Source organism: Melospiza melodia, chromosome 1, assembly GCF_035770615.1.
Source record: "Melospiza melodia melodia isolate bMelMel2 chromosome 1, bMelMel2.pri, whole genome shotgun sequence".
NCBI lineage: Eukaryota > Metazoa > Chordata > Aves > Passeriformes > Passerellidae > Melospiza > Melospiza melodia.
The window spans coordinates 79,426,494-79,438,797 of record NC_086194.1 but is presented as its reverse complement, the minus strand read 5'-3'; positions in this window follow the sequence as shown (position 1 = coordinate 79,438,797).

Genomic DNA, 12,304 nt, shown 5'->3' with positions numbered 1-12,304 from the left:
TACACAAAACTACTCAAAAGTAAAAAGAGACCCTCTTCCAGCAGTTAAACAAACAGATGACTTCTGACACAGCAGCAAGGATTGTTCAACACTGACAGAAATATTCACACAGACAAGGTTTTTGACTGGAGGTGTGTCAGTAATGCACTGATAACAACAGGATTGGGAAGGGTTGTGGGAAGGGACCAGGGAGCAGAGAAACCTGGCTGCATTCATGTGCAGTACTTCATGTAATGAAGAGACTTCATAGGATAAAGACTCCTAAAGGTCTTTGTCAAAACAGACTCAAAGCTATCACCACCAAACTTAAAATAAAAAAGTTATTTTCACCTACTACCTCTTGAAATGAAATTTCATTGTCTAAAGGTTTAATCACAGATTAAGAAGAAGAAATTACCAGTGACAAAGCAGTTCCGTGCTTTAGCCAAGTAAATGATGTAGTCTGTAATACATATTTGAATAAATAAGAATACATTTATTTACCTTACTGTCTTCACACAGGTGCAGAGCATGTTTCCTGATTTCCTGGAGATTTGCATCATATATCCTCTAACTGATATGAACTCACATCCTGCACATGCCACTTCCCAGCACACCTTCTGCCTGGTCTGCTGTGCTGCAGCAGATCTCTGAGCAGTGTTGGTGCCCTGATGGGCATGCCTATGTTCAGAAGAGACACCGAGTGCAGTTCTTCTGGATTCATAGCAGTAGGAGCACTAGCCTAGTGGGATGGAGGCTCTCATTCCCCCAAAAGCCATGAGAAGAGCTATGAGGATAGGAATGCTCTATCTTTGACAAGCTCTACTCCATTAATTTTGGCTGACATTAGCCAAGGAGATCTAATTTGTTTTGCCTGTGCATCAAGACTCCTGCTAATTGCTGTGGTTGTTGTTAGTGAATCAGCTTAGAAGTTCATATTCTTTTTTCTCCCTTAGCGGCTGAGATGCCATGAGCTTCACTTTGTTCATGGGTTAAAAACGAACAACTGTAAAAGCTTAGCTTGCATTTTGATAATACAAATTCTTTTTGCCAGATACATTGTTCGCTTCCTAAATAATAAACTCTAAAAATTTGCTTAGCAATAGTAAATTAATTAATGCTGTGCCAATATTCTCTGGCTTTTTGGTTCTACTTATGATGGCTTTTATCTACAAAATACTTTATCATTATTTTCTTCCTTGCTTAACACACAAATCAGGATGTGCTAACTCACCCTGTATTTTACCCCTAGCTAACAGAGAGTCTTGTAATACCTGAACACCAACTATGTGAACAGTAAGTCTATTCTGAATCGCCTGTGTTTGCACTTCATTGCTCCAGAAAACAGGTGAACAGTGCAGACAAGCATGTATTAATTTCCCACAGCCCTGAGACTCACCCACCTTTCCCACTCCATCACTGTAACACCTAATTATAAGCATATTTTTCTTTCAGGTCCCAGTCCCTGCCTGTCTCTCCATATTCTTACAAGCTGTAAGCCCAGTTTCTATCCCACTTCATTCCTTTCAACAACTTTTTATATCAGACCTTGTAGAATTATTTTAGCTTTCTGAATAACAGAACCTAGGGAGGACAATCTGGGTAGGAAATAGTTGTATTTAATTAAACAAAGCTGAACAAATACAAATAATTTAAGGACATGAGCCAGTACTCTGAATGCCAAGTGCACCGACATGCACTTCTCCACAGCACACACATAGCACATCTCTCAAGCCCTTCTAGAAGTCTAGTCAGCTCCCAAATGGTGTCATTCCCTTTCAGTGTTTCCTTTTTATCAGTTTTAAATTAACATGCTTCAAGTTTCTGCTTGTGTTTATGTGATAGGACTAAATGAGCAGAACACCTGAAAGAAGGCCCAAGATACACCTGAGATACACTTGGCAATGTGGTCCTTCTGCCACACTGTGATACCTCCTACTCTGGTAGAAATTGGATGTTAATGTATTAGCAGTGTCAGTCACTCCTCAAGACATCAAACATTATTCCCATCCAACATACCCCTATAAGGATGAGCTAACCTGTTCATCTGTTTTTACCATCCCTGAAGGATATGTAATAGAGCTTCTACTTGGGTTTCAGGGTTTTCTTCTAACTGCCTTGCCCAGCTGGAGCAGCCACAAAGCCCCACAATCTTCCTCAATGACTATGTAAAACCCACTTCTTTGGTGTGCTGGTTACCCAAAAACACCAACAAAAGAAAAGTCCCCTGATTGTATGCTTTGCAAAGAGGAAGTCAAAGAGGTAAAAGTATATTTTTGCTCACATTACTTTTATGTCAGTCAGGATCGTGCATGAGATATTGCACTGTGCAGCAATAGAGAAAGAGAGAAGATATTTTTCTCTTCCAAGACTGAATGTAATCTCAAAGTTTTAAAAAATAAACAACAATTTATTTTTAAGTGGTATATGTAACAATCAATCAAACAAAACAAGGAAAATTTATTTTGAAAAAAAAAGAGCTGAAGATAATTTTCTGAATAATAGCTGTAAGTGAAACAGGGAGGAGTGGCTCTTAGATTTTGGATTTTCCAAAAATGAAGCATGGCAGTTATTTATAATTCTGCTTCTTGGGAGAGAACAAAACAAGACAAACAAAAAAGCAGAAGACTTACTTAACAACCACAAACTGCTAGTTTTTCAGACTTTCATACTTCTGTTCTCCATGCCCAGCTTCTTTGTTTTCTTGAGTATTGCCCAAAAAAATGGAGCAGTATGTATCAACTTGCTACACCTGCAAAGGCAACAATAGCAGTGTGGGAGATGCCCAGACTAGAAGTGGGAACTTCCAAAAGTAGTATAGAATTTATTTTGAGACCATTTTGATAGCTGGTAATAAACCAGTAAAGAAAAAATCTTGGTTGGATTTTTTGGCATACAGGTGAACATTCAAAGAGCAGGAAAAACTAATTTTTAAATTTCAAACTGAGCGCATTTGGTATGGTGTGACCAGTATGAAAGTGACAGAGAGTCTATGCAGGTTTATGAAGTCCTTACACTGATCAAGGCTTTGTTTTGGTCACAGAGCTTCTGCTCTGTTGCTGAGGAATTTTCTTTCTTACCTTTAGAAGTGCTACAAACAGCAGGAGAGAGGGCACTGAGTCAGTTGATTCCTGGCTAGGACAGCTGCTCCTGCAGAGCCAAGGGATCTGTCAAGCAAAGTTTGTGTTTACAGAGGTGACTTATCAAAAAACACCTGAAGTTTTGCACTGTTTCATTTTTGTAACCAGTCATGATGTTGCCATATATTAAAAAGTTATTTTACAAGCACTTGTTTGCACTGATGAAGAAGCTTGTGTTTCCCTGGCTCCAAGAAAGCATAAACAAAGGAGAAATGGAAAAAACAAGTAAGATTAACAGAAGGTTCTTTTAGCACAGACTCATTTTAGCTTTCCTGAAGCAGTATAATCCAATGCAGATGTTCATTTGCCTCATTCTTGGCAACTGTGTTAGATGAACTTCCTCTCCCCAGTAACATTTTCTCAGCGATTTATTGTCCCTTTGTTAGTCTGCCCTTAAATTGCTCATTCCTTTCATGTGACAGTGAAAACCCAAAACGGTGACAAATCAAGCTAAACACATGAAAGAACTATAAGAAAATAGTAACATTATGTAAAAGTAAATGCAATATTGAAGTGACTTAAGTACCAAGTACAATGACCTCTGCTTTTGTTTTATCATTTCTGACAGTGGAGATGATAGTGGTAATGAGTTATTTATTAGGTCAAAATGAGTCAAAATAAATCAAATAATTACATAAGAAAATTAGAGAGATGAAGCAGTAGAAATAAACCAAGTGACGTGGGCAAGGTTTACAATTAGTAACAAATGTATATAAATGTGCTTTCTCAGAATTTTTTTCAGTAGTCTAAAGCATTAGGTTCCCAGATAAATGATTTTTACTCACAACATGTGTATGCTGCTTCTGATAATATGAGTGTGGAAGAGTAGGCAGTACTGCCAAGTTCTTTAGCATTCAGGTTGTTCTCTTAGTTGAAAACTTTCCCTTTGCTTTGATGCAGAAATGTTACAGATCATCAAAGCTTTGAGTGAACCAATAGTATTAATTATACTAAGAGCCTCATTAGGGACCTTTACTCTCACTGTTCCAGGAGCTCTATCAAAGATCAGGGGGTTTCAGTCTCTGGGCTGCAGTACAGATGTAGCTATTTGTGCTCCTATTCCTGTTACTACCGTGACTCCAAAAAAACTGTGCTTTTTATCATAATTCTATCTCCATTATCAGTAGCTGAAAATGTGTCAAAAAATTTATAAAATGTGTATGTTAGGCTATTTTAGGGAAATACCTGCTTTGGGGAAATTCAGTTGGAGAAAAACAGTTAGGAATCACTAATTCTCCTTATGCTAAAAATAGTTTAATCAAGCCCCGATTTTATGAAACTCTAAAAGGAAAACATTTTACATTAAGCAATCTTTATATTACCTTTTGTTTTTTTTTCTTGAAAATACTAGCTGGAGTCCTGAATCCCAGGCTCTTATCTCCTATCTCCTCCTTTAAAAGGGACTGAGAAAAAATCACTTCACATTGTGACCATTCTGGGAGTTTAATATAATAAATGTCTGTCAGGGGTTACCAGATCAGGCCCAAGAGAGGCAGAAGAGCCATTTCCCCAGGTCCTGCTTGTGGTGAGGCTGAGCAAGTATTCCCCAGAACATACACAATATTGGAGTACACCTGGCCAGCCACACAGACCAACACGGACAGAGCACAAAGCACTCCCAGAGAGCACCATCCTGTTCCTTGCTGTGACTGATTAGGCTGGAAGCCCACCCTAACATGCAGACTGTCCAGCAGCTGTCCCCTTCATTCTCTGGTCTTTCAGCTGCCTCTCACTTAGGGACACACACATGCAAACAATTCTCTCCGACAGCTGGTCCAGTTCTGTTGCCCTGCCAACAACCAATCCCCAGCCCCACCTTCTGCTGGGAGCCAACTCACACACCCTCTGGTCTCTCCAGCATCCAGCTCAGACTTAACAGTCTCAAGTCCATTTCCTGCCACCTAAACCTCCAGACACTCTCATCCACACAGATTGACTGCATTAACCAGGAGAAAGACATGGCCAGGAAAACAGACAGACCAGACATCTGTTTACACACGACTGGTCCCTTTTTTCTGCCTTACCCAGCTATTTTCCCATGACTGTTCCTCGCCAAACTGTTGTGAGTGCCCCTCCTACCTCCACCTTTCGTTCTTCCCTTTACCAATCCCAATAATTAGTCCCACACAGCTGTTGGGCAGTAACTTCCTCCACTCCAGCTTAAAAGCACATTTCATAAGGAATGGTTGACAGGAGTCAAAGGCTAAAAGTATGAGATGGAGGCTGGTGGTGGCATTACATGGCTGTGCCAGAAATGCAGCTTCCTTTGTAGACAATGTGTGCTCCAGGATTCCTGCACTGACACATAGTTTGAATGTAGCATAAGCAGTGCCTGCAGTCACTCAAACTAAAATATTTTTAAAGTGTGGTTGCGGCTGTCTCACTTGCAAGTTCATTACATTGTTGAATATAAACCAGACTTAAACAGGTCTAGGAGTGCCTGCATAAAGATGTTTATCATTTTAGGAAAAATAATTTTAACAAACTTCTTGTGTGGAATTAATGAGAATGCTTGTCAAGAGTAAGACTCATTTGTCATTCCAATATTTATGTGTTCCTACATGCTTTGGCCCACAACACTAACAGGACATCCTGAGAGGGATGGATGATGCTCTCCATTGTATAGAAATCAATGTCAGTACTTCAGTACTTCCTTTTATTTTATTTTTTGTTTGTTTGTTTGTTCGTTTGTGTGTGGGTGTGGTTTTGTTCAGTTGGTTGGTTTGGTTTGTGGGTTTTTTCTTTTCTTTTTAGTTTGGTTTGGGTTTTTTGGGGGGGCAGTGTCAGGTTGTTTTTTAGTTTTGTTTTGTAGTTGTTGCTGTTTTTAAGAAGAATTCAGATTTCTGAACAATTACTTACCTCTCATGAAACTGTTGTGCTGCAACAACTAGAAACCCATTCTTGTTTAATCTTGAAAATTTACCATTTCTGATCTGAAAAGGGTGACACAAAAACGTAGAAAATCTGCTCTACACAAAATCCCATGGCACATTCCAAAAACTGAACCTGTAAACAAATTGTTTACAGTTTGTAAACAATAGTCATGTTAATAATAACATAGAAAATGTCCCAGTAATTAATTGCTGGTATGAAAATCTATATTCTTTCTTACCTGGGGGAGTTCCAAAATAATAACTCTGGATCAGTTTAGGGTTTTTTATAACACTTTTATCTGATGCCTGAAGTATTAACCAAAGTAGGAGTACTATTCAGTCTAATTTCCTGTCAGCAGAAGAGAATTCCCCAAAATATATTTACAATGCAGCATTTTGTGGCAGTTCTAACTGTACCAAAAATAAACTTTGCGTTGCATATTCCGCAGTCTGATACCCTTTGGCTGTGACTCCCATCTCACACTGAAAGTTTTGATTCAAATAACCAACACCATTTTATGTTGACTAAAACTAGTAAGCAAAAATTTTCTAGATAAAGTAAGATCCTCACATACAGTTGCCTTGTTATTTTACTGGGCAATGTGAAAGATGATGTGAGAGCACTCTCAGTGTGAGAGCACTGTGAAAGCAAAAGGATAATACTAGGGTCAGGACTAGGGCCACGCCTGACTCGCATCAGTGAGAGGTATGGGTAACCCTAGTGACTTCTCTCTTGTGGCTGTGGAGGAGACCATGGCTCCAGTGACACCCCATTTTTTGACTTGTTACACAGAAATAGTGCACAGATGTGTATGAAATAGTGCACAGATGTATCTGGTTCATGCCTCATAAGGAGGTATTCAGAACCCTGGTAAACTTTTATTTCATTAAAATAAGGAGAGAAGTTAAATTAACTTTATGAAGCCTTTTAAATAAGCTCTGTGCTGGCAGAGGAATTACTTGCAGGGGATTAATTTGCTTTCCACTGAAAAAAAAAGTGGTTGTGTGCTTTTAGTGAACCTTTTATTTTTGATTGAGGAAAGTAATAGCAAAACTTTTCATAGAGTTTAATGAGCACATTCAGGGCTATATCCTGGGAAAAGACAAGCTGGCACACAAAATTTCCTTTCCACTACTGCTGCATGTATTAGTTGCCCCATTAAGATTTAGGAATAGGTGAACAGGAAAATTTCAACATGTGTAGCTTCTCAAAGACTTAAGCAACTGAAGACTAAGAGCAAGACCAGTCAGGTGGAAGGTAAGGACAGTAATTCACAGCCAGGGGCAGCAGATAGGCAAGACTATGACAGTCAGCACTGTTTGGTTTCAATTGCTCTGAAGTAAAAGCCTAGGTGAAACCCAAAGCCTAGAAATGAAGTTTCCATCAGTACACATCTCTACTGATTTCACATGGTCTTTCATCCATTCTCATGCATATCACCCTTCTGTGAGCTTACTAAACTGGCAAAGATTTATTCTGTTCATTTCTGCTGTGCAAGTAAGAACATTTGGCTTACAGCATGAAAGCTGAGAACCAGGGTCAGGAAGAAGAATTTGCATGGATGTACAGCCAGGGGCAGCAGGAGAAGGATGGAAAGACCATTTACTTTCTTTATTTTGACCAGTTTTGAACACCACAAGAAGCTTATCATGCCCAAAACTCTGCCCACATATGAGACAAAATGAAGAAAACAATAGAAAAGTTATTCCAATTTAAGCAGATTCTTTCAAGCTAGTATTTTATCTTGCACTGCATATTTACAAATTGAATAAGCACAGTAAAATGAGTAAAGAACTATGGATCATTTCCTCATGTCCAGTAAATCTGTAAATAGATGGAAAAATATTTTTGAAAAGTGTGACTGGTCCCACCTTCCCCGGTCTCTGTGGCAGTGTGCAGTCTATGACAGAAAAAGGAAGGATCTCTGAAAAATCAAACAGGTCACAGTGGATGCACGCACTCCTATTACAATCTGTTCTCCCCAAGATCACTTTGAGGCACAGGAGCAAAGCAGTGTGTGAGAGTTGCTTTCCTGCAGGTAAACAGAAGGTTTCTTTCACTACAGCTAATTCCTCACATTTTCTTTATATGAATATTAAGGATATAGGAATTTACTGGCTCGTCTGAATAAACACCACATGTGCAGCTGTACCAAATATGTCAGCAGTGCACAGAGTAGAGCAGTTTTGTTTGCTCAATACAATGTGTTAGCCATGTATAAAATACACACAGTCACTATACCTATGTATAACTCAATGCATAATTTATTAAATAGTCATATATTTTATTTTGTAACTAAGAATTTAAAAAGTTGATCATATTTAAAAATCACAAATAGGCTTTCACCTCCATGTATACTATGTATTAGTTACTTGTTCTTACAGGTGTTTGTGATCAGAAAAATCCGTGAGTAAGAGTCATTCAGTCAAGAGATACAGTGGTAATATCACTGGTGCTTGAGATAAAACAAAGGTGATTCTTATAGACTAGCTCTTCCTGGGCATCTACAGAAGAAATATCCTATAGCTGTAGGATCCTATAACATCCACTTATTCTGTCACTTCACAGTGCCTTGATATACTTTCAGGATCTAGACTTTCTGAATTTCCAGAACAAACCTTAATAGGAAAAAAGCGAATATTTTTTCTTAGTTCAGTAGCAATCTTTGTATTCTTTATATATGAAAACAAATCTTCTTGCAATTTTTTGTAAGAATTGAAACAAAATCCTTTCAAAGAGATTGATGTTGTTGAATAAACTCATTATTATCAATAAATATGTTGATTAAATTGTTAACAATATCCCTGTACCTTTCGGCTGTCATACTCCAGTCAAACAAAGATTTAATACAAGAAAAGAACAAAAACCAAACTAAATTTTAAGAGTTGGATTTCATCTTGAAATAAGTACTGGTCAACTACGGGGTTTCTTTGCATAGGGACAGAGAGGGTATTTTAAAGAGCATTGGAAGAAATTACATCTTCCTTCTGCTTCTGTCCAGGCTTACCCTGGAGAAAAACTCTTTTCTGGACTAAGAAAAAGAAGTTCTATAAAAGCACAAGAGTGCATATTCAAAACATATATATGATTGCTTTGAGACAAGGACTTTTCATGTAGAAATGCAGTCAGAAAAGGACACAGAAGTCACAGTGTGCCTAGCAGTTGGCAGCTCAGGTAGTACAGACACAACGTGGCAAGGAAGAGTGAAATAAAGCTCCTTGGTTTTCCTTCAGGGAGGTGAGTTCCGAGTACATCTCCTTATCTCCTTCATGGGCTTGTGCCCATCTGCAGGTGATGAGGGCTCAAATTCCATTCCTGTGTGTCCACTGTGTGAAATCTCAGCAGTCTCACCTTTGTAAGGATCTGTGTATTTGAGAACTAATTGCAAGAACCTGGTCCAGGATTGCTCTTCTGTAGATGTGGGAGTGAGCAAATGCAGTAGGAAGTGGGGCTGATTGCTTCAAGTCTTCTTTCTTTGGAGATGCTCCATAAGCAATTTGACCTAAACTGGTCCTGCCTTGGGCAAGGGACTGGACCAGTTGACATCCAGAAGTCTTTTACAGTATGAATTCTTGGAAGGGTCTCCAAATTCCACAGGGGCTTTTGGAGGTGCAGAAGAAGGTAAGGGCCATTCACCACACTGCCGACATGCAGTCCTGAGGTCCATGAGCAGAGAGAACCTCTCAGCAGGAGACCAATACCAAGTCTGCCTTTTACATGTCCTTCAGAAGATGACATTTGGTTCAAGAGAATGTCCTTGTAAAGCCCATCCACAACCATAAAGAAACGGATCTTTTCTGGGAAGTATACATTGCATGTTTGGAATGAGATAAACACGGAAATCAGGCTGGGATTGTGATAGGCTGGATTGTAGCAGGCATCAGCAGATGTGAGAAGGGGCACTCACATGAATACTGCTGCAGCACTCTTTAGATAAAGATTAAATAAATTGTTCAAAACTATTTAACAGTCAGTAGCAAGGCCAAGCATAGGCAATTATAAAACTAGGAATGATCCAGCTCAAACATATCAGTCACATTATCTGATTTTCTTTTTATAAAAATACTTAGTGTTCTGTTGAATAAAGCTTGAAAAACAATCATGTAACAAGCCATGTGCAAATATTCACAGTAAACATACAGCTTTGTTTCAGTAAGTCAATGAAAAGTATTTCAAATACTATAAAATGCAACTCAGTTAATCACTTCAGTAAATGCTTGCTGACCACTCCAGCTTCCCAGTTAATAAATGTGGATTTTTAAAAAAGGGAACAGTAACAGAGAATCTATGCATACCATACCATGCTGTTATAAGTACTGAATGCAAACTAAAGAACAGTGACTGAAGTCATAGAAGAAGAATAAAGCTAACAAAGGGAAGAAAAAAAGTTGTATTTATTTGACAGGATGAACATTCAGAGACGAAACCTGGATCACCTCCCATTTATGTATCTGACTAATTGCCTCCAGAAGGTTTCAAATCTAGCCAAGGATGTGGAGAAGATTGTACATTAGACAAGGGTCCAAGTATTTGAACAATTGTAACAGTTGTAGGGCAGGTTTGCAAGCAAACCTATGTTCATTGGACATCTAAGTTTTTCAGAATGCAGACACCACACTATGAATGACATCTTAGGAGGATTTCTCCATTTAGCTGCAAGGGGCTGTTGCCACCAAGTAGGAGTCAGGACTCTGAGTGCTCTGGGGTCACCTTAACAGCACAGAGCCCCCAGATGTGAGGCTTCACCCACAGTCCAGGATGGGGGTTCAATCCTGCTACTGGCTGGATGTGTGGACATGCAGCTGCAGGAGGTTTACTCCTGGCAGCTTGGGACAGCAAGATTTCCCCCAAAAGGAGAGCCAAAAGTTGTCTACCTTCTAACATGCTCCCCCCCCCCCCCAAAAAAAAAAAAAAAAGAAAAAAGAAAATTGGTATCTGTGTTTATAGTGGTTTTGTGTTTGGTTTATTTTTCTGGTTTTGTTTTGGTTTTTTGTGTGTTTTTTTTTCCTCCCAAGCCAAAGATTGTTGCCCTTGTCTTTTCATTTCTTTGATCAAAGCCTTAGCAAAAGGTTAATGCTTTGAGAAAAATTCACCAACTCTGTTTTTAATTATTTTATTTCTTTTTTTTTTTTTTTTTTTTACATTTTAATGCGAAACCTGTTTAAAGTTAATGTCTTAAGAAAGGATTAAGCCCTGATGTGGATAATGAAATTCAGATTTGGAGCATAAAAACTTTAGGATAACTGAATCTGACTCTTGGTTTCCTTGTCAAAGGAGCCATTAGTCAACATGAATGTTCTGTTCCACTGAGAGCTAGATTACACTCCTCAAAGGTTCGGTGATTTAGCAATATGAAAACTTGACATAACTTACTGTTACATTTTAGAAGTGTTAGTCTGCATTGTATTTAATATTCAATCTACAATTAATTGAAAATTAGAGTAATAATTGGCAGCAGGTTAATGCAAAAAGGAGGGCTTTCAGAAAAGCAAATGCTGTTCTAGTTCCCATGGCACCATTCCCAATATTTGTTTTATACTCCTGAGAGAAAAGAGGAAAGCAGAACAAATGTTAAACCTCCCACACAAAATTCTCAAAGTAATATTATAATTCCCCCTAAAGCTCCAGCCTTGCTGTCAAATTGCTTTTTCTGTCAAGTTTCCAAATTCTTTTATTATGAAAGGATAATAATTATAATTATCCAAAGTTGAAGTTGGTGAGTTTTTACTAAAACAGTTAAGCTGCGAATTCTCATTGAAAAACCTTGTAGAGTCTTTCGCTTAATTTGTATGGTATGATTACTACAATAAGAAAATCTCATATATACATATCTGCTTGTGCAAATGCATTCTTTGCCTAATTATCACCTTCATGGGAAAATTACTGGTTTTTATCAGCAATCTAAGTAATTATTCACAAAAATGATCTCAGGATTTATTGCTTTGAAGAATTATTCACTTGTGCAGAAATTCTCTTCTGCACTTTCCAATGATGTTGTACAACTTCTGATGTACTGCCACATCATTTTTCTTATCCATTGAACTGATTGTGCTTTCCTCAATTTCTTGGACTCAACAAGAACCTTCCTAGAATGCTCAAGAATTTTTTTTAAGATTTCTGTTCAGCCATGTTTATGCCTTTGAGGAGAAGAATTGTTATCAAAGTTCCCTTTATCATATTTTATTTGTAAATGAGTTTTCAATACTGCAGTCTTTGGTATTGACAAAAATTAATTTTTAATTTGGCACCCAAGTGGTGGTGCCACAGATCTTTAAACTCTGAAATAAAACCATACAACTTATCTGTTGTAT